The following is a 21,087-nucleotide window of genomic DNA, read 5'->3' on the forward strand; positions in this document are numbered from 1 at the left end:
ATGACATACAACCAGCAATGCTAATAGAGCTTCCCCTGTGTTTTCACTGCCATCTCCTTCCTTCTAATTAGAACCCCCAAATATTATATATTTTTTTTATTCTAACAACCTAGAGAATAAAATGGCAGTCATTGCAATACTTTCTGTCACACCGTATTTGCGCAGTGCTCTTACAAGCGCACTTTTTTGGGAAAAAATACACTTTTTTTAAATAAAATAAAAAGACAACCGTAAAGTTAGCCCAATTTTTTTTTATACTGTGAAAGATAATGTTACGCCGAGTAAATTGATACCCAACATGTCACGCTTCAAAATTACGTCCGCTCGTGGAATGGCGACAAACTTTTACCCTTTAAAATCTCCATAGGCGACGTTTAAAAAATTCTACAGGTTGCATGTTTTGAGTTACAGAGGAGGTCTAGGGCTAGAATTATTGCTCTCGCTCTACCAATCGCGGCGATACCTCACATGTGTGGTTTGAACACCGCTTTCATATGTGGGAGCTATTCACGTATGCATTCACTTCTGCGCACAAGCTTTGCGGGACGGGGCGCGTTTCTGGCTCCTAACTTTTTTAGCTGGCTCCTAAATTTCAAGCAAATTTGTCAAGCCCTGCTTTAAAAAAAATATATATATATATATATATATATATATATATATAACACACAATTTCATAATAGTGAATTTTACAGTGCCTTCAAAAACTATATCAAGTCCATATATCGCATGTGAATTTTATACTGTGTTCTTCTCCACCACCAAAAGATCCTGTGCTTTAACACGGGGCGGATCAGTAATGATCCGCCTCCGTGTGTCCGTAAGCTCAGCGGGGATCGCTCCGTATATCCCCGCTGAGCCGGCGGCTGACAGGGCGGTCCCCACACACTGTGCAGGCACCGCCCTGTCTTTTCTCCGCTCTCCCTTATGGGGGGATCGGATGAACACGGACCGTGTGTCCGTGTTCATCCGATCCGATCCGCAGACGGAAGAAAAAATAGGACATTCTTCCGTCTGCAAAATCGGATCTTTGCGGAGGCGGGTGATTACGGGTGTCAGCGGATGTTTATCCGCTGACACCCGCAATCACATAGGGACCAATGTATGTCCCTTTTTCATCCGCAAACGGATGGATAAAAAAGCGGACATATGGTCCGCATGTCTGAAAGGGCCCTAACTGTGAATGTGAATTAAATCACTCACCAGACCAAATTGACTTGTTTTTTTTTTTTTTTTTTCAAAAGAAGGTCAACATGTGCTTTTTTCTGTGGTAGACCTCCTCGACTTGCTCCTCCACAGCTTATTCCATAGTCTGGTAATTGCATCCTAATAAGCTCCTCCACTCCACCATAAAACCTTTTTAGATCTTCTGCAATTCACACCCTAATGAAGGTCTGTATCCTATTAGACTTCTCCATTATAGAAACCAAGGAAGAAAAACGATATATTGTGGAGACTATATGAATATACCTACTCTTTATCATATTAAATAATTGCCTCTGCATTTTCTAACTGGTTTTAGTAATAAATAATTGCAAGCAGATATACATGTGTACAACTATTGTACAGGTTATTGAAAACGTTTTGGTAACGGGGGTGGACCTGGAAAGCAGAAAGTGCAGGGTCTGGAGGAGGCCTGGAGTCAGCTGAATGCGGAGATGAGGGGGGCTCTGGGGCTGCACAGCGAGGTGCAGGATCTGCAGGAGGAATTCTGTCCTCTCTGCTGTCAAATGCTGAGACGGGGGGCAGAGAGACAAGCCTCTCCACGGCTGCACTGAGAAGAGCAGGTGTTTCGTCAGATTAAGCGGCCTGTCAGAATGTGTAATGGAAGTGACGTTTCGTCACTGCCATCTTGCTACACCCCGCACTCCTCCATAGTAAGGATACACTGGGAAGGGGGAAAGCAGACATCTTGTTGCATCCACTGGAGTTTTACATTTATTTACACTTATTTTTAACTATTAAGTGACTTTTTATATAGAACTCCGTCTATGCTATGAGTAAGCATCTAACGATGTAAAACGCGTTAGCCATTTGTCCCTGCACATCCACTCTTTGCAATTGACTGTATTTTGGATTTTATACTTTTGATTTACAAAATAAAGACGCCTTTAACGGAGTGCGGCAATCCAGGATGTTTTCCTTTTTCTGTAGAACTTCGTCTGACTGGTTGGATGTTTAATTTAATTTAAAAAGCAGCAGCAAGCCTGCTCATCTTTATAGGTTTGCTAATCTAACAGAAGTTTTCAAATTCAACATCTAACCAATCAGATGGAGTTCTAAGTACTGTATCTCACTATATAAAGTCACTTTACTGTTAAAAATAAGTGTAAAATGTAAAACTCCGGTGATGGTAACATGTCCGCTTCCCCCCCTACTCAGTGTATCCTTATTATGAAGGAGTGCGGGGTGTAGTAAGATTGCGACAATGAAATGTCACTTCCGTTCCACATTCTGACGGGTCGCCTAATCTGATGAAACACATGATCTGTTGGAGAAGCTCTGTCCTCTTGCCAACTGCTGAAACGAGTGAGGTGCTACAGCTGCAGAAGAGGTGCGAGGGCCACGTGAAATGGCTTGGGGGGGGCTTGATTTTGTTCCACAGCCTTGTGTTCAGGGCTGGTGCAAGGATTTTTGACACCCTAGGCCAGGTGTGCCCAACCAGTGGCCCGCGGAGCTTCTAATGTGGCCCGCGACCTCCTGCTTTGGGATAGCAAGTTCTCAAGCCATCCCAGAGCATCAGTGTTTTGAATGATGCCAGCGGTAGAGAAAGCAAGCAGCTGCGGAGGAAGCAGAGCCACATATGCCGATGCTTCCTGTATAGCGCCGGCTCCTGTCATAAGCGGAGTTGTACCAAATGCATTCTGCCTGGGACAGCAACAGCCAGCGATACCTGAATGGAAGACTGTTATTAAAGGTAAGTTTAATACTAAATGTAGTGTATATATGGGCAAATATGTTCTGCAGTGGCAACTGGGCTGCTTTCAACTGATCCGCAGGTGCAGTGCACCTTCGGGTTTTTTTCACTGAGCCATAGACTTCTGTTATCCATGCAGACTCTCCATTCACCTCTATGGAGTGGCACATGTAAACAAACTTGTGTCCATTTGCACCCACCTACCTCCAATCCACAAAAAAAAAACAGAAGGGGATCCGTCCCCTTCCATCTGGTTGGATCGGATGGGAGGGGCCCACAGAGTAGAGTGATCTGTGTCCGTGTCCGCTTTGCATATACAGAGCAGACACGGATCTGTCTTCCGTCCACGCCACTTATTGTGGCCCGCGACCAGTTACCAAGTCGCTTAAGTGCCACTCGCTCTTCAAAGGTTGGGTACCCCTGCCTAGGTGAAACCTGATTTTGCCACCCTCATTGGCTCCACCCCCGACTCCACCCTCTTTGCCCTGCCTATGTATATTTCCCCACCTTTTTAATGAAACGCCCATCAAACGCAGCCCACCAGCGCCCATCAAACGCAGCCTCACCAGCGCCCATCAAACGCAGCCTCACCAGCGCCCATCAAACGCAGCCTCACCAGCGCCCATCAAACGCAGCCTCACCAGCGCCCATCAAACGCAGCCTCACCAGCGCCCATCAAACGCAGCCTCACCAGCGCCCATCAATAAATGTTTGCTTGTTTTCATTCATTCTGGAGTCGGGACAAAGACACAGTTCTCCTCCCCCACTGCCCCTCTGACACTATGTGCAAATAGAGCAAGCAGCTGCCTGCTGACGCTGAGACTTAGTTGCTTGCTGCAGAGAGAAGAAAGTAGGAAAACCAGTGGCTGGGCGCCCCTAGGCAGCAGGGCGCCCTAGTGGTAGCACCGGCCCTGCTTGTGTTTGACACCTGTGGTGTAGTATATTTATTTGCCCAGACATTTAACAAGCATACATTAAAATGCTCTCATTTTAAAGTGCCCAATAGCCCGCTTTTTACTTAAAAAAACACAAGCCAGGAAAAAGCGCACGTCTATACTGGATCTGGCATGCATTCCAATTACCATACGTTCGGGACCGAAAGTGACGTGATCGGAAGCTGCACCTCGACGTACGTTTTGTGAAGCCGACGTCCGTAGTACAGTGTTGCTCTCCTATGAGTGTATGTAGTCACTGAATAGAAGATGTCTTTTCTCTCTCTCTGAATGGACTGGGAGAGGTTAACTCCAGCAGTAAGGCGGAACACTTCTGGAGTGTGCTCTGCCCTGCTGTGCTAGTGGGGACTTTAACCTCAGAAGATTCTCTTGGCAAATGTTTTATTTTGTCTTTTGTCTCACACACATTCCTCTGATGAGCAGCTAAGTTTCACAGAAAGAGCTGGTTCAACCAGAAACTGTACTGCCTATGACAGAAGGAGCTGAGCGCAGGACTAACCAGAGTGGAAATTTACTGCTGCTTTCCACTGCAAGCTATCGATTATGTGCAAATAGTCCAGGGGATGCCGGCAAGTCAGCAGACAGACCAGGAAGCTGCTTTTGTGTTCTATTACTGGGCAAACAAGAAATAAGCGTTAACACAATCGCACAACCGGGGATATGTAATCTGTCTGCCTTGCCTTTATTTATCAGAGCTGTTTCTGGAGAAACATTGGCTGGGCGATTTTCTAAGTAAGTACTGCTAAATATAGCCTTGTATCATTTAGTGAAGATTGTTTTATATGCTTATTTAAAGGAGAGAAATAAATGCACAGTGAAAATGCATTGATATTATTAAAGGGTTTCCTATGTGCTTCACAGGTTCAGTGTCAATTACAGTTTCAGCTGATTTCTGAAGTGCTGCTTCTGTAAAGTATGCATTTTGCTGCATACGCTGTGGAGTTGATTGACTATGCTTATGATAACTGAGTTGGCAATGGGCACCATATAAGCAAATGAGATTCTGTACCTAGATGAGTATTTACCACCATGGGTATTAACAAATGCTTATGTCCTCATTAAACACTTCAATACCAGGCACTTGCACTCCCTTCCTGCCCAAGCCAATTTTCAGCGCTGTTGCTGTTTAAATGACAATTGCGCGGTCATGCTACACTGTACCCAAACAGAATTTTCTTTTGGTGGTATTTGATCACCTCTGCAGTTATTTTTTTGCTAAACAAAAAATAAATTAAAAAAATAAATTAAAAAAGTTTAATAAATAAGTGTTGTTTTTTTTTCTCATTCACTGATGGGCACTGATAAGGCGGCACCGATAAGGGGGCACTGATAAGCAGCACTGATGGGCAACACTAATGGGCACTAAAAGGCTGCACTTATGGGTGCTTATGAGTGGCACTAATAGGCGGCACTGCTGTGCATTGATACGTGGCACTGATGGGCACTGATATGCATCACTGATGGCACTGATAGGCATCCCTTGTGGCACTGGCAGGCATTGTGCGTCGGCACTGATTGGCAGCTGCCTGGGCATTGATTGGCAGCTGCCTGGGCACAGATTGGCATTTCCCTGGTGGTCTAGGTGGCATACCTGGTGGTCCAGTGGGGTGGGCATCCCTGGTGGTCCATTCCGGCATCCTGGTGGTCCTGGGTGGGCATCCGAGGGGGAGATGTGCTGAGAAAACTATCACCACAGACCCCCCCTTTTTTTAGGAGAGCAGCCAATCGGTTCTCCTCTACTCGAGTCTGTCAGACGCGAGTAAGAAAAGGCTGATCAACGGCTCTTCCTGTTTACTTCGTGATGAGTTATGATTGGACACGACTGATCATGTGCTTGCCCCCACGGGTGCGTGGCGGCTGTTATCCTGTTGGACATCATATGACGTCCAGTCAGGATAACTGAACCACCGCCCAACCGTCATTCTGCTATATAATCATCAGCAAACAAGACCTGCTCTACCACTCTTACGCGGACACTCAACTTTACCTTCGCATCACCAACAAAAAAAAAAAATTACCATGGATTGGAAAAATGTTTGACATTGATAGATAATTGGATGACAGAGAGCTCCCTCAAACTCAATGGATCCAAAACAGAACTGCTCCTTCTCCATGCAAACCGGAAGACAAATTCTAGGACCACTTGGATTCCTCCCACCATCTTTGGACAAACCATCACCCCTAGCACTAAAGTAAAAAGCCTCAGAGTTATCTTTGACTCACACATGGCTATGGACGCGCAAATGGGATCGGTGGTCAGCGGATCTCGCTATCTTCTCCGCTTGCTGCGTAGACTCATCCCCTTCATACCGAAAGAAGACACAGCAGTAGTAGTTGGAACACTAATCAATTCCAGACTTGACTACGCAAATTCCCTCTACCTAGGACTACCGAAATACCAGATTGCTTGTCTACTAGTCGTCCAGAACACTGCAGCCAGACTGGTAGCGGGAACCAATCTCCCTGGTCATGAGGACTCTCCACTGGCTAGCCGTAAAGGACCGGGTGACATTAAAGACCCTCTGCTTCACCCACAAATGCACGCAAGGAAACGCGCCGCAATACCTATGTGAGAAAATAAAACACTACACCCCAAATCGGGCCCTCCAATCAACTAATCAGAACCTCCTCCACATCCCCAAATTTCGCTACAAACGAAAGGAGAACGAAAATTCGCTGTCCAAGGACCTCGGTTATGGAACGCTCTATCCTCAGACATTCGGATGGAGGAAAATCATCGGGCCTTCAGAAAAAAAACTTAAGACCCATCTATTCTGAAGCATGGCTGGACGACCACATTGGTCACAGCGCCTTAAAAGGCGATTTAGTTAGCATTGGTGGCGCTATACAAGTTACTCACTCACTCACTCATAGGCCGAGCGCTAAGTGTGTAAACAGCAATATGAGACAAGTAAACTCATTCAGTTCATAGTCAACAGTCACTTTGATGAGGTCCCAACCTCCCAAAAGCTTCCTTGCATCACTCTCTCCTACCTTGCCCGAAAGTAGTATCTCTTTGTGTAGGTGTCCCTGCCTTGCCTTACAGGGAGATTGTTCTCTCTCTCAGATTCTGGAGATATGTCCCTGCCGCTGTGCCCCACCATGAGCGTGTGCAGGGATCTGTTAGTTCCAGGAGGCGCTGAGAGCAAAGCTATCACTTGTAAACACAGGAGGCTTTTGTTTTTACAAGCTGGAGCGGAGGGCAAGAGCCGGAGTTGGCGGAATGGATTTCTGCCAAGTTCCAGCTGCAAAACTGGGTGCGATGGCCACATGATGAGGCCTGGTCATCCAGCGAGCCTTGTGTTTGACATTATGTGATCTAGGCTTTGCAGCCCTCTTAAGATTGGGAATTCTTGTAATTATACAAACAATAAAAACAAAAGGGTGCAAACGCCTAGTGCTTTATCAACAGCACTTTATTGAAAGATAAGATATATAAAATATACTCTCAAAACCATTGTAAATAACAGCGTTGTACAACCCAGGAACCAAAAGTAAGCTCATCTATGGAACTCCTCATGTTCAAGTGGATAACATTAACTGACTAGTTTCGGGGGACAAGCCTTCTTCAGAGCAGAACTGGTATGGGGTTAGGCATACCAGTTCTTCTTTGAAGAAGGGGCTTGCCCTCCAAAACACATCAGCTGGTGTTATCATCCACTTGAACCCGAGGAGTTCCATGAATGAGCTTACTTTTGGTTCCTGGGTTGTACAACACCGTTATTAACTAGGTTTTGTGAGTATATTTTATATCTTTTACCTTACAATAAAATGCTGGGGGTAATGCTCTAGTCGTTTTGCATTCTTTGTTTTTCATTGTTTATGCAAATCTCAACTTGGAGAAGCCATCTCTGGCACAATCTCTTCTTGCCACCCTCACCACTTTATTGGTGAATAAAGCCACCCACCACATTGACAGACTAACACTGTGAGGTGTGAGAGAAGGGAAGGGGATGAGCCAGGGCTTTATTTGGAAGAAGGCCAAGCTAATGTATATTGCATAATTTTTAGTTTTACGTGGTTATTATAAAGACATCCCTCGTCAGAATGCCAAAGGTTATCTATTTGCGTTGATGAAGATTATGTAATTTGTATATTGGCAGAGTCCAGAGATATAGATTGCTTTAGTTGGATATGTGCCTGTAATTACATGAATTATTGACATTCCAACCATTCGATTTAGAATGAAGGTGAAATGTTTAAAATAACTCTGCATTACTGCGCACTATTTCTGAAGCCCTGAGGGAGTTAGATACGACTTGTAGTTCAGCATCAACAACGTGCCACTCATTTTCCCATTGACAGTGGAAAAGACTATTCAGAAATGGCAAAAGTGTCAGTCTGGATGTAAAATGTCCCTTCTGCCATGGTATTATTGAAGTCAGATATCCAATTCTCAAGAGCAAACTAAGGCCACATTCACACCTGCAAATGGCCTTGACTGCGTTTACATGGAAAAACCCTAGAGGGGGTTCCCTGACAATTGGCAGCGGGAGGCAGACCCATGGAAAGCAATAGGAGGCTGCCCAACCTGTGGCCCTTTAGCACTTTTTGTGTGGACCTCTGGGCCCCTGAAGACCCTAATCTGTGTTTCATTATTGCCCCGTTATAGCTGTGATTTCTAGCAGGCTCATGTAATATTTCTCCAGTCAATAACTGTCTCCTAAAGCATGTACCCAGTCTCCAACAACTTCTATAGAATGTTCACAGTCTCGGACACTCTCTCCTGCAGCCTGTCTGGAGTCTCTGACTTTCTTTTGTACCATATTTGAAATCTCTAACCATTTCTTGTACCATGTCTGCAGTCTCCGGTCATCTCTTGTATCTTTTCTGCAGTCTCTGGACATCGCCTGTATTATGTCCAAAGTCTCTGACCATCTCCTTTACCAGGCCGATGGTGTTTGATTATATCCTGTGGTGTGTCTGCTATCTCTGACACTAAATCTTCACAGAATTTTATGTGCGGCCCTTTGGAAACGGTGTCAAGGTAAGTAAGAATTCTCTCAGGTATTTTGTTGCCTGTGGTCCTGTTGCAGAGATTCTCCCTCACTACTTGTTCTGATGACTATTCTGGGGCACCAAAGGTAATTATACTGTAAGTGTGCTTGTCATTTGTATGTCAGCTGACTGCATTTCATTATAGAAAGCTGCAATGCTTCTAAAGGGGGCTATTGTTAAACTAGAGGGCCAGAGGAAGAATTCATAGTTCTGTAGACCAGAAGGGGTGAACTCAATCAGGGCTGACAACACTGCTTGGCATTACAGAGGCAGTGTTGTCAGCACACTACAGAAAGTTAGGAACACAATGGCCCAAATTCTCATAGGAGTTACGCCGCGTATCTCCAGATACAACGCCCACACACTCAGAGTTACGACGGCGTACTATGCGCCTGATTCTAGAATCAGTTGCGCATAGATTGTCTTGGATCCGATCAGCGTAAGTCTCTTACGCCGTCGGTATCTAAGGTGCATATTTGCGCTGGCCGCTAGGTGGTGCTTCCGTCAATTTCGCGTTGAATGTGGTAATGAGCTATTTACGCCGATTCTCAAACATACGTGCGGGCCGCGCATTTTTTACGTTTTTTCCATAAGGCTTTTTTGGCGTAAAGTTACCTCTGCTCTATGAGGCGTACATGAGGCTACCAATGTTGGGTATGGACGTCGGAACAGCGTCAAATTTTTCATGTTTTACGTTGTTTGCGTAAGTCGTCCGTGAATGGGGCTGGACTAAGTTACATTACGTCGACTAGGCATTGAGCGTGGCGCAATTTAATTTGAAAAATTCGACGTGATACTAGCAAGCGCGCGCATGCGCCGTTCGATTAAAAGCGTCATTTACGTGGGGTCACATAACATTTACATACAACACGCCCCCTACCAGCCTAGTTTGAATTAGGCGGCTTACGCCGTATCAGATACACTACGCCGCCGTAACTTAGAGCAGAAGATGTTTCTGAATCGGGACCTGCCACTCTAAGTTACGGCGGCGTAGTGTATCTGATATACCTACGGCCCACCTAAAGAAAGATAGGCGTTTTTTAGAGAATCTGGGCCAATGTGTTTCTGGCAGGATTAACAGACATTTTCTGTACATGAAGTGTTTTTAAAGAAACAAAACATGGGAAAATGTGCAAGTCCACTAGAGACAGTATTAATCTTTTGCCTTGCTTAAAGAAAACCCCATGTAAAGCTATCATAATAGCTATATTGTACCTGTAATTCATTGCTGTTAAAAATTACCATTCTAATGTTTTCAGCAGCTGCTATTTTCTAAAAATAGCAAAAAAAAATAATTTAAATCAATTTAGCTTTTTGCAATATGGTAAACTAAGGCTAAGGTTACACTTGTGTTGGAGAGTCCTAAAAACAGGTGTTTGAGACACCTTTTTAACACCCCTCCCCCCCCCCCCCCCTTAAGCTGCAAGGGCAGCCAGACAGGGGTTCTATATTTGCTGCGGCAAAAACCACAGAAAGAAAAGGAGTGGTGTTCAAGTGTGGCCTACCAGTTATTTACATCAACAGCGGTCCCTAACCTTTTTGGTGACCAGGACTGGTTTTGTGGTGGCCAATTTTCCAATAGCCAGGGGTGGGGGGGGGGGGGGGGGGGGGTTTGGTGACAATGGGGGGGGGCTGGGTGTTATTGTTGTCCCCTCACTGATATATGTATTTATGTATCATTAGCAGAGAGGTTTGACTGCAAAGAGACTTCTATGGAAACCCTATCAGTAAAGCCTCGTACACACGACCAGTTTTCCCGGCATAAAAACGGCTGAGCTTTTTTGCTGTGAAAACCGAGCGTGTGTATGCTCCCTAGCTGGGAAATACTGCCGGAAATCCCGGCAGGAAAAATAGAGAACATGCTCTCTATTTTCCCGCCGATTCTCTGCGTTTTTTCCCCGCCAGATTTACTTACACTTGACAATGGAAAACACTGCGAGGCAGTGCCAAGGGAACATAAGCCCTGTACACACAGCGGGATTCCAGGCCAAAGCTCCTTGCCGCAGTTTTCCCATCGGGATTCCCAACGCACTTTCTACCAACGGGAATCCCGGTCGTGTGTACAGGGCTTTAGTGGATCACTACTAAGGATGAGCCTCTGGCGTGTTCGCATGGTACACGTGCAGAGCCCTGCCAGGAAGTGTGCACGGGCGCTGCGCTAATAACAGCCAGGGAGACATTTCACGATCCCTGCAGCCGAGCATCGGGACAATGTCTCCCTGGCTGTGATTAGCACAGCGCCGTGCACACTTCCTGACGGGCTCGCACGTGTACCATGCGAACACGCCAGAGCTCAGCCTTAATTACATACACAGAGCTTCTACCAGATCACCAGGTTCCTGCATCCATTCAACTCTCTTCACCTTGCACCTGGTAGAAGGCAGTGGCAGTGCGTCCATAGAGGGCGCAGGAGTGCCGCCCCCTCTCTCCTGCACCCGCCACTAAAAAAACTATACATAGATTCATGCATTGCATGAATCTATGTATTGTCGCCGGCTGCCCACTATTCAGATCTCAATATTGGCAGCTTGTTGGCTTTGGAAGTGTCTTTCCAGAGCCAGCCGGCACTGATAGGCTTTCGATTACAGCCTGAGGGCTGTATTTGGTTTGCAAATAGTTAAAAAGGGGACGCAGGGGGTGTGCGTTTCCCTGGTTAACACTGACAGACGTCACAGCCAATCAGTTTTAAACCGGTAACCTGATTGGCTGAAGCGACATCGAGGGCGGGACTACTTCGAGGGATCGTGGAGGAAGATCCGAGATAGCTGACCGAGAAAGGTAAGTGCCAGGGCACAGTGGCGACAATTTATGGACAACAGTGGCTGCGTTTGGCATGGCACAGTGGCGTCAATGGTGGCACAGTGGCTGCATTTGTCATGGCACAGTGGGCGACAATGGCATGGCACAGTGGCGACAATGGCATGGCACAGTGGCTGCGTTTGGCATGGCACAGTGGCGACTATTGATGGGCACAGTGGTGACAATTACATGCACAGTGGTGATAATTGATAGGCACAGTGGCAACAATTGACAGTGCACATGGCTGCGTTTGATGGCATGGCACAGTGGCGACAATTTATTGCACAGTGGCTGCGTTTGATGGGCACAGTGGCGGCAATTGATGGCACAGTGGCGGCAATTGATGGGCACAACTAAAAAATATAAAATCAGTAAAAAACACCTGGCCAAAGTCAGGCAATAAATACTGACCCAGCGCACCAATGGATAATGGCTTATGCGATTTAGTGTAACCTGAAATCGCCAGTCATTAGAGAGAAAGGAAAGCAGTGTAGCAGCTATTATAAATACCAAAGTATCAAATTCAAATATGCTATAAAATCAATGGTCTAGTGCACCAATTAAAATAAACAGTAACAGCGCTAGATATAAGCCCCTCGTGCTTAAATCAATAATGTGTTACCACATCCTGCTAAAAAATATTTGGAGTCTCAAAATGCAAATATCAATTGAACTACCACATGAATGAGCTAAGTGGAACTTCAAATATGACAGAGTCCTCAGTGCAAATGTTTCTGCTCTAAACAGAAACAGTCCTAAATGCAAATAAAGTCTGCTCTGGAATCAATAGACAATGATGGATGTCTCAGATGTAAGCAATCACAAAAACGCAGGGTTCTATCATCAGTCCTACACAGTACAATGTAGCGAAACACTTCTGCAATGATTGTGCTGTTAAAAGAATTTGACTCGTAGGGATCCCCTAAGGGACCTCACTCACCAGATAGATGATATCAATAGGCAACGATCGCTGACTGTCTTTCAGCAGGGTAGTAAGCTGCAGCTGGATCTCTCCTCCGTCCTTCTCCTGTCACGTGATAGTCTCTGGTGGTGCTCAGATTCATATAATCATGCAAGGGATAAGAGAGAGACTCTGCATAGTGTAAAATCGTTTATTTATACAGGATACAAGAGCTCTTCAATGTTATGCTTACTAGTATAAAATTCAAATATGGCGCTGTGTCTCAATCGTAAGGCTTGCAGGCGTCTCACTTGTACAGCTCCTGGGGATTCCTCCTCCTGTTGCCGTGAGTCCCGGGATCCCGCGCACCTGATTGGACGATTAGATCACGTGGTCACGCCCTGACGCGTTTCGTGATTGGATGTCACGTCTTCAGAGGGCGTGGCCACGTGTCGTGAACTAACCTTATTTATAGCGCCGTCCATTCAAGCCGCCCGCCCTCTACATGACGTCGGCTGAATGTTCACTGATCACTGGGGAAGCCCTGTGTCGTCAGCTGCTGATGAGCAATCTTCACAAACACTACGTTCCCAGCTGACAGCTACGCTGAGCGTGTATTGTTTTCTGCCTGCTGTCAACTCACTGTGTCCCCAGTGGTCAATGTTCACATTACATGCTCTCTTTATTAACTTGAATGTCCTTTCTACCACCAAACGTGATCCTCAGCAAGTCAGAACTTAATGGGTACCTTTCTGATCTCACTAGGAATCCTTATAGAACAGACATCAAGATTAACTGAGAGCGAACAATGTTAGCTATCTCTTATAACATAACAATTAATAATAAAAACTATTAAAATACAAATGTTCATGTTATTTTCATAAAATCATTAGTGTGAATTGGTTCTCAATCCATAATTATATATTCTCCTTCCCACCCATATAAAATCTATATATATATAAATTCATCCTATATATTGACTTGTAAAAAAATATATTAAAAATATCCAAAAAATATATTTTAATTAAAATTCCTCAGAATTGATAACTCCGGTTTTGACTATCAAAAAGAGGAAGGGAGGGGGGGAAATGAAAAGGAAGCGTGGGAATATGTCTACCCACCCTACCTCTTAGTAGTTATGGTCTTGGCTGTATTTTCTCTAATTGGCCTCCTTGCTAATTAGGTATAACCCATTAGGTTTGCTATTCATGCTGGGTATATCTTGTATGGAAAAATGAGCCTTAACCCTTTACACTTCCAATGGAAAAAGGCCTAACAGTAGAAAAACATTAAAGTGCTATACAGTAGTGTATGGGGTCTTTGATTTTTTATTTTTAATGGTTGCTAATAAAGCAATTGAGGTCAAGTTCTATGTTTAACCCCCTGGGGCTCAATGTATTGGTCAGGAATATCCATTTCGTTTCAGACTTTGATATTTCCCTTACCATATTTGCACCCCGCCACTTTGGGTGTATCTTGTCCACTCCCCAAAATTTGAGGCCTATGGGGTTTTGGTCATGTTCTTTGAGGAAGTGCAATGACACGCTATGATCCTCATAGCCAGTCTTGATATTATATATGTGCTCCGAGACCCGTTTTCCCAAAGTGCGTTTAGTGCGGCCAATATACATAAGGCCACATGGGCACTCCAAAGCGTAAACCACATGTGTGGATGCACAGGTTATGCATTCCTTAATTTGGAACTGTCTACCGTTTGCTGTAGATGTGAAGCTCGTAAGGCCTCTTAGGTGGGTAGATACCTGTTGGCATGCTTTACAAACGTCGACATGCATGGAAACCTTTCTGGTCCCAGAACATCTGTAGCGGTTTTGGTTGGTCAAGGACCTTTTAACCACCTGATCACCAAATGATGGAGTCTTCCTATAAATAAAGGTAGGTACTTCAGGTAAAGTTGGTTTCAGTATTTTATCCATAGTTAAGATGTTCCAATGTTTCCTGAAGATATTCTCCACTTCTCTATATTGCTCGTGATATTGGGATATAAATCCCCATTCATGCTTTTGGTCAGGGTTTTTATTTTTAGGTTGTAAGAGGGACTCCTGAGAGTTCCTACCTACTACTGATCTAACTTGTTCCAATGCGTCATGCTTATACCCTTTTTCCAAAAAACGATCTGCAATAATTGATGATTGTATTTCATAATCTTTATCATGTGTGCAGTTACGACGTATGCGCATAAATTGGCCTTTTGGAATGTTCCTCAACCAGTGGGGGTGGTGTCCACTTTGCACAGGTATATAACTGTTTCTATCTGTGCTTTTAAAGTATGCTTTGGTGGTAAGCTTCTCTCCCTCCTTCATAACAAGTACATCAAGATAATGGATTTGCTGTAGATCCCAGTTATATTCTAATTTGATATTATTCTTGTTAGTATTCAGCCAAGTCGTAAATTCTTTCAAGGACTCTTCAGATCCCTGCCACACTATAAATAAATCATCAATATATCGGGTGTAGAAAATTAGTTCACTTCGTCGGTTTTTGTATATCCACTTATCCTCCCACTCACTCATGAAGAGGTTCGCCAGGCTTGGAGCGAACTTGGCTCCCATAGCGACACCCGTTTTTTTGACTGTAAAATTCTCCTGCATACCAAAAATAGTTTCTTGACAGGCAAAATTCTAGTATCATCTTCAAAAATTTCTTCTGAGTGTATGGTACGTCCTCCCGCTGGCACATAGCCCAATTGAGCGCTAACAGTGCATCGTCGTGTTGTATGTTTGTATATAACGCTGAAACATCAGCCGTGACGAGGAAAGTGTCAGTGTCTTTGGATATACTGACCTCTCTCAATTTTCGTATAAAACTAGTGGTGTCTTTCAAGAAGGCCTTGGTGTTTTGTACACTAGTTTGTAGGAAGAAGTCTAAGTACTGTCCTACACGGGAAGTGACTGATTCAATGCCGTTAACTATCGGCCTGGCCGGGGGGGTAACTGCATGCTTATGTATTTTAGGTACCGTATATATCGTTGGTATACGGTTAAAACTAGGACATAAGAATGCTTTTTCTTTTTTAGTTATCACTCGCATGTAGTAGCCATAATCCACCAGATTACGTAGTTCTGTTCTATAATTTTTTGTGGGGTCCTTTGGTAAGTGACTGTATGTAACATCATCATCAAGCATATTTTGGAGTTGTGTGTGGTAAAAGGTTTTATCCATTATTACCACTCCGCCCCCTTTGTCCGCCGGGCGTATAATAACTTCTTTCCTGGCTTCCAAGGCCTTGATGCCTTCTCTAATATGCTTGGGATTAAGGTTTTTTTTAGTAGGTAGATCTTCCAAGTCCCTTAAGACTACTTGCTTGAAGACTTCAATCTGATGGTTGGCTTGCTGCTGTGGATTGAAGAGAGACCTATTTCTGAGTCCACTGTCAATCCCTATAGTATTTTTTGGTTGGGTTTTGTAAGTTATGCCTGTATTTGATAAAAAATATCTTTTCATGTTCATTTTCCTAACAAATTTGTGTACGTCTATGTACACATCAAATTTGCTCATAGGTTTTGTGGATGAACATTTCAGGCCTGCATTAAGGATGTTTATTTCTTTTTGTGATAGAGTGATAGTGGAAAGATTATATATGCCACTCACTCTGTTTGTCTTGGCCTTTTTCTGGTTGATCCTTCTGCCTGCTCTACACCCTCTCCGTGTTGGATTTCTGAGTGTCTGGCTGGGCTGCGGTATTCCTGCCATTGAGGGGGGTTCCACCATTCCTGAGAGGTGTTGTGATTGTATTGTTGTTGAGGTCTCCCCCTCCAGGGTCTGTTGCCTCGTCCTCTCCCTCGGCCTACTCCCCTCTTCCCCTTCCCTAAAAAAGAAACCGGGTGCGGGGTGGGTCCGTTATTCATATTGTCCCTAGTGCCCTGCCCAAGCAGTGGATCAAATCGATTATATGTGTTTACTGCATATGTCCCATTGGGTAGGGTATCATATTGGATATCTTGTTGGTTGTGGTTCTGGTATCCCTGACCTCTACCTCTCTGGGAAGATCTATTAGTACCTCTACCACGTTGATTTTTAACCGGTTGTTTAAATGATTTTTGTGGTGTTTGGTCTATGGGTTGCCCCAATAGCGGTCTACCTGAAACCTGTGGATTAATGCCCCTCGAGGGTGGATCAATCACAAAAGGAATAACTGGGGGTGCACTGTTGGTAGTGCTCTGCCATAAGTACACTTCCCCTATATTGAAATCATTATAATCACGTCTGTATTTTTTTATTTTTTTCTTCTGTGTTTCTTTATCAACCCTTTCTAACTTTTTTTTGATTTCATTATTAAAGTTGATGGCTAAAGTGGTACCTTTAATGGGGTCTAGTTTCTCCTTAATCTCAGAGATCTTTTTTTCAAGCAAAATCATTTTTCTTTTTTTGCGTCTTAACACCAATTGTTGCAGTTTGAAACCCACCCCATTGAAGAAGTCCAACCACTCTGAAGATGATTCTACATCATCTAAACCATCCTGAGGGCTGACTTCCCATCTCAAACTGCGCATAATGATGTTCTCTTTTAAGTAATGCTCGAACGTGGCAATATCCCACCAGGTCCGTACCTGTTTCTCCAGTGTATTACTTAAGGTGCTCAATAGACTATTAAAGTCCAACTCGTCATCGCCCCCTCCATCATTGGTGAAAATGGAATCCATATTAAGGAGGCGATTACTAAGGAAATTAATAGAATCCATGTTCGCTTAGGGTTAATAAAATGCAAAACTAAAAATATAAAATCAGTAAAAAACACCTGGCCAAAGTCAGGCAATAAATACTGACCCAGCGCACCAATGGATAATGGCTTATGCGATTTTAGGTGTAACCTGAAATCGCCAGTCATTAGAGAGAAAGGAAAGCAGTGTAGCAGCTATTATAAATACCAAAGTTATCAAATTCAAATATGCCTATAAAATCAATGGTCTAGTGCACCAATTAAAATAAAATTGATGGGCACAGTGAGGCTGCAATTGATGTGTTTTTTTTTTCATTTGTTTGCGCCCCCCCAAAAATTTGGAGCACCAGCCGCCACTGGTAGAAGGTGAGTTTTCCCAAGTCCTGTAAGTGTTTGTTGTTCCCCAGGGTGTCAGAAGGAGGATAGTAGCTGCCGCTTATTGGGGGGGGGGGGGGCGCAAAGCTTCACTCGTTTGGAGCTTACCCCCTGCTGTGGGGCTATTATATTCAATTGACGCCCACAGCAGGGGTGTTTGGCGAGCAAGTGAATAATTTTAGCCAATGTAACTGTGTGCAATGCAGAGTTGTGATGCAGGCTTTTAGGGTTTAAATTTTAAGTTATATTTAGAATCGCTCTTCAGTGAGCATGGTTAATGTAAATGAGCCCTTTGGGTGTTTGCCAGCAGAAACTAAATTCCATGCTTGTGTGATTGGCTCAATGCTTTCCCCTATAGTTGGAGCTTAAAGTGGTAGTAAAGCCGCTGCTGTTTTTTTTTTTTTTTTTTCATACCTGAAAACAAAAGCCATAATGAGCTAGTATGCGCTGCATACTAGCTGATTATGAAATACTTACCTTGGAACGAGGTTAGGGGAACTTACCTGGTCCACGCCGAGGGAGATGTCATCTTGCCTCGGTGTGTCTTCCGGGTATCGCCGCTCCAGCGCTATGATTGGAGCGGCGATGACCTCACTCCTGCGCATGCGCGCAGGAGACTTCTGTCCCGCGCGACTTAGCCGAAGATCCCCGCTGCGCATGCGCCACTGCAGTCAACGGCGCATTGCGAGGGGAATATTTCCTAAACCTTACAGGTTTAGGAGATATTCTTTATACTTACAGGTAAGCCGTATTATAGGCTTACCTGTAAGTGAAAGTGTTAGTACAGAGTTTACTACCACTTTAAAGTATTACTAAAACCAGAACCTGCATTCACTATGGCTGGTCTCACAGTACACAGACCATGGAAATGCAATTATTTTAGTAAATATAAACTGATGAATACCTTTTCTAATCAACAGTATATAGCAGCCTTGTGACTTGTATCAGTTCCTAGTAAACCCTGTAGGAGAAGTTTTTCATTCTCCCTGAACATCTGTCTGGACAGGGCCGATTGGCCCTGTGCTGATCACATGCATCCTCCCAAGAAAAAAAACTCTCTAGTAATACACACCAAACTGAGCATGTGCAGCCTGTCTACTGGCTATGTAAATGGGTTATTTTTTTTGAGACGGTGAAAGAAGAGGCGGATCAGAGAGTCCAGATCAAATAGCCTTTATACTAGGGCTGCACGATTCTGGCCAAAATGAGAATCACGATTCTTTTGCTTAAAATGAAGATCACGATTCTCAATTTTTTTTTGACTGTGGTAATATTCATTATATTATAAGGGACAGTGGTTGCCGGTATTTTAAGTCCACTCCTCGGATCACAGGCCCCCCTTTAATAGAATGACTGCAAGGTCTGGGCCTGGCTGGGGTAGTTGACTCTCACTGTGGTCACTGGTGTTCATGATACATTGTATACACTGCTTAACGCAAGGAAACTCACTGTGTTTTGGAGACTGTAGTGATGGGTGACACCTGCTGCACACACACACGGGCTGGTTACCTTCTGCTGCCTCCTGGTCATGTCGGTGGGCTGTTTGGCATTGGAGGGATAGGCGATATCAGTATATGAATGCAGATCAGTATGAACGGTGATCGGTATGCATGATTATCAGCTGACAGCCCACTCCGCACATGGCCGCCCGTGCTGCTCGTATCGCCGGCTGGAAGAGTCCCCCCCCCCCCGTGAGTCATCCATCCCCGCTCCCCCTCCCGGGGTCCTCCGCCGCATGATCTCGGCCTTTCACGACCTGACGCCCCCGGACTACAGAGCCGCCCACGTGTGCGTCAAAGAGCGGGCTGACCCCGCCTCCCACCGAGGCATTCCCCAGGACGCGCTGATTGGCAGCGGGGGGGGCCTGTAGCCCGGGCTTGAGGATGCCGCGCTCGGATTGGCTGGCGCGTTCTGTACACTGTAAGCCGTGTGCTCACGCCGGGCAGGACATCTCAAAAGAATCGCCTGTCATCCCACGGGGAGATCGTGGGCGGGGAGAATCGAAATCGCGATTCTCTCCGCGATTAATCGTGCAGCTCTACTTTATACACAATGCAAAAGATCAACCCCTTAGGTTCCACAGTGAGTATAATGAGCATGTTTTACTGCATACAGACTGATTTTACTGTTGTTGTGGGTTTAGTAACACATTTTTGTTGAGACACTTTCTAAGACAATGCATGCATAAGGAGATTCTAGTGGTGTTCCTTTTCTTTCTGCGATAATATGATTGCTCAGGTGGTGATACCGGTAATAAAGACAAACCCACCCACTCCCATCAGTTGCTTCAGATGAAAAAAAGCTACTAATCTGCTGTAAAGTTAAATTTTGTATAATCTATGGAATATAATATGTTTACTAATGCCTCAAGTAAGGAATAGAAAGTTATTTTATTTCAGTACAGTAATTAAAAAAGTAAAACTCATTTTTTATATAGATTCATTATACACAGAGTGATATATTTCAAGCATTTCTTTCTTTTAATGTTGATGCTTATGGCTTACAGTTAGTGAAAACCCAAAATTCAGTATCTCAGAAAATCTGAATATTGTGAAAAGGTTTAATATTGTAGACTCATGTGGGGGTTATTTACGAAAAGGCCACTTTGCACTACAAGTGCAAACTGCACTGAAAGTGCACTTGGAAGTGCAGTCGCTGTAGATCCGAGGGGGACATGCAAGGAATATAAAAAACTGCATTTTAGCTTTCACATTATTGGATAATAAAATCAGCAGAGCTTCCACGTATAGCGCGCACCTCCGAATTTGAAGGAAGATTCCTGAAAAAAAAAAAAAAATACTTACAGTTTGGATGCCCCTCGTCGGTGTCTTGCCCGTCGTCCATCGCGTTCTGCCCGTCGTCCATCGGCGGCCTCGTCCGGTCCGGCGTCCTTCTGCAGCCATCCCCGCTTCCCGCGCTCTGTTCGAACCACTGCGCAGACATATACCGAGCGGAGTACACTCGTGTATAGTCAGGCGGGCTAGGCTCCGAGCCGAGCCTGCCCGAGTGTACTGCGCGTCGGCGCAGTGGTTCGAACAAAAAAGTTTCATCCCTATTGTGGGGTCACCAGTATGGTATTTTTGTGAATTGAAATCATATTCCCTCTCAAGCATCTCTTCTCCAGAGAGAATAAGTTCAGTCCTCGCAACCTTTCCTCATAACTAATATCCTCCAGACCCTTTATTAGCTTTGTTGCCCTTCTTTGTACTCGCTCCATTTCCAGTACATCCTTCCTGAGGACTAGTGCCCAGAACTGGACAGCATACTCCAGGTGCGGCCGGACCAGAGTCTTGTAGAGCCCGGAGAGTTATTGGTTTATTTCTTGAATTAATCCCCTTTTTAATGCATGCCAATATTCTGTTTGCTTTGTAAGCAGCAGCTTGGCATTGCTGAGCCAATCATCTACTAGGACCCCCAGGTCCTTTTCCATCCTAGATTTCCCCAGAGGTCCCCCCCCCTAATTAACTCA

General features: G+C 44.6%; 1 protein-coding gene across 3 annotated transcripts in view; it reads left to right on the forward strand.

The window, feature by feature from the left end:
* CAB39L (calcium binding protein 39 like) overlaps window positions 1-21,087 on the forward strand; it is a 178,448-nt gene that overhangs the window by 54,103 nt on the left and 103,258 nt on the right. Inside the window, exon 1 of one of the 3 annotated variants that reach the window (XM_040340317.1) lies at window positions 4,117-4,599. The exons of the other annotated variants lie outside the window; for them this stretch is intronic. The gene's annotated coding sequence lies outside the window, so the exon portion shown is untranslated. Of the gene's footprint in view, window positions 1-4,116; window positions 4,600-21,087 lie in introns of those variants that run through there. 3 annotated transcript variants of the gene reach the window in all.

Source organism: Rana temporaria, chromosome 2, assembly GCF_905171775.1.
Source record: "Rana temporaria chromosome 2, aRanTem1.1, whole genome shotgun sequence".
NCBI classification, from domain to species: Eukaryota; Metazoa; Chordata; class Amphibia; order Anura; family Ranidae; genus Rana; species Rana temporaria.